Genomic DNA, 2,619 nt, shown 5'->3' with positions numbered 1-2,619 from the left:
AGTGTGCCCTGAGAAAGAGATATGTGCAGCTCCTATCGGGGTTTGTCGGCACATTCGGGCGGTGTTGCTGGTTTAGTTTTACCTTGTCAAAATGTCTTGTAACCGGGATTCCGACTCTGATCGGGTCTTCCCGCTAGAAGGAATATCCTTCATTGACCGTGAGAGCTTGTCATGGGCTAAGTTGGGACACCCCTGCAGGGATTTGAACTTTCGAAAGCCGTGCCCGCGGTTATGGGCAGATGGGAATTTGTTAACGTCCGGTTGTAGAAAACCTGAAGTTGACCTTAATTAAAATACATCAACCGCGTGTGTAACCGTGATGGTCTCTTTCCGGTGGAGTCCGAGAAGTGAATACGGTGTTGGAGTTATGCTTGACGTGGGTTGTTCTAGGATCACTTCTTGATCATACTTTTATCGACCGTGCTTTGCCTTCTCTTCTCGCTCTTATTTGCGTATGTTAGCCACCATATATGCTAGTCGCTTGCTGCAGCTCCACCTCATACCTTTACCTTACCCATAAGCTTAAATAGTCTTGATCACGAGGGTGCGAGATTGCTGAGTCCCCGTGACTCACATATACTTCCAAAACCAGCTTGCAGGTGCCGATGAGTCCGTGCCGATGACGCAACCAAGCTCAGGAGGAGCTCGATGAAGATCTTGTCCTTTGTGTTGTTTCGGTCTAGTTGATCAGTAGTGGAGCCCAGTTGGGGTCGATCGGGGGCTTTGTCGCTTTTGGGGTTCTTCTTTTATTTTGGTTCCGTAGTCGGACCTTGATTGTATTTGGATGATGTAATGCTTTATTCATGTAATTGTGTGAAGTGGCGATTGTAAGCCAACTATGTATCTCTTTCCATTATGTATTACATGGGTTGTGTGAAGATTACCTCACTTGCGACATTGCTTTCAATGCGGTTATGCCTCTAAGTCGTGCTTCCACACGTGGGAGATATAGCCGCATCGAGGGCGTTACAATAAACCGGAGGGTTTTAGTCCATAGGACAACATACAATCATACCATAGGCTAGCTTCTAGGGTTTAGCCTCTCTGATCTCGTCATAGATCAACTCTTGTACTGCTCATATTATCAAGAATAAATCAAGCAGGACGTAGGGTTTTACCTCCATCAAGAGGGCCCGAACCTGGGTAAAACATTGTGTCCCCTGCCTCATGTTACCATCCGCCTTAGACGCACAGTTCGGGACCCCCTACCCGAGATCCGCCAGTTTTGACACCGACAAAGATCTTTATCGGTCAAACCGCATAACAACATATGTTATTCCCTTTGTCATCGGTATGTTACTTGCCCGAGATTCGATCGTCGGTATTATCATACCTAGTTCAATCTCGTTACCGGCAAGCCTCTTTACTCGTTCCGTAATGCATCATCCCGCAACTAACTCATTAGTCATATTGCTTGCAAGGCTTATAGTTATGTGCATTACCGAGAGGGCCCAGAGATACCTCTTCGATACTCAGAGTGACAAATCCTAATCTCGATCTATGCCAACTCAACAAACACCTTCAGAGATACCTATAGAGCATCTTTATAATCACTCAGTTACGTTGTGACGTTTGATAGCACACAAGGTGTTCCTCCGGTATTCGGGTGTTGCATAATCTCATAGTCAGAGAAATATGTATAAGTCATGAAGAAAGCAATAGCAATAAAACTAAACGATCATTATGCTAAGCTAATGGATGGGTCTTGTCCATCACATCATTCTCTAATGATGTGATCCCGTTTATCAAATGACAACACATGTCTATGGTTAGGAAACTTAACCATCTTTAATTAACGAGCTAGTCAAGTAGAGGCATACTAGGGACACTTTGTTTTGTCTATGTATTCACACATGTACTAAGTTTCCGGTTAATACAATTCTAGCATGAATAATAAACATTTATCATGATATAAGGAAATATAAATAACAACTTTATTATTGCCTCTAGGGCATATTTCCTTCAGCACTCTCGATCCTGGGTGAGAGGGGATAAAGGTCCCCTCTCCGGCAGCTATGATTTGATGGTGGTGATGTGAGTTGGCGGTCCTGGCGAGATCCGGCTTGGTCCTGTGGCTTTGTTTCTCATATTTCCGGTCGTGTCTTTGGTGGTGACTTCGTCCTATTGATGCGCCCATGTATGCTTCTTATTGTGGGCGTGGTGATTCTTCTTGGGCTTTCCTTGTGGTGAGGTGGCCATGCTTGGTGTTGCACGTCATTGGTTGGGCCTCTTGTATCCTTCCGTACTCTCTCTGAGCTTCTCCACCTAACCGACGGTGCGATGCCCTCTGATCCAGGGTGAGAAGATAGTAATCTTCTTTGGTGGTGGAGGCGGATGGCATTTTGACACTGTCAATGGATGCGAACAATGGCTGGTACGTCCTCCAGCGGCTCCTTCACCTTTTCCTGCTATGGAGCGTTGATGGTCAAGACTTCAAAGATGTAGCTTTATGCTAGTTTTCTAGTTTGTTGCTCTCCTTCTGCTCCTTGTATCCGTTTGGGGTTGCATCCCATTCTTCTCTTTCTTTCTTCTATGTTGTTTGTTTGATATTGTTGGTTGTATATATTAATTCAAAGTCGGGTTAGGTTTAAGAATTTTTTGGGGCTGGGCCGATTCCTC

This window comes from Triticum aestivum, chromosome 2A (genome assembly GCF_018294505.1).
Source record: "Triticum aestivum cultivar Chinese Spring chromosome 2A, IWGSC CS RefSeq v2.1, whole genome shotgun sequence".
NCBI classification, from domain to species: Eukaryota; Viridiplantae; Streptophyta; class Magnoliopsida; order Poales; family Poaceae; genus Triticum; species Triticum aestivum.
Note: the sequence above shows the minus strand (reverse complement) of the source record.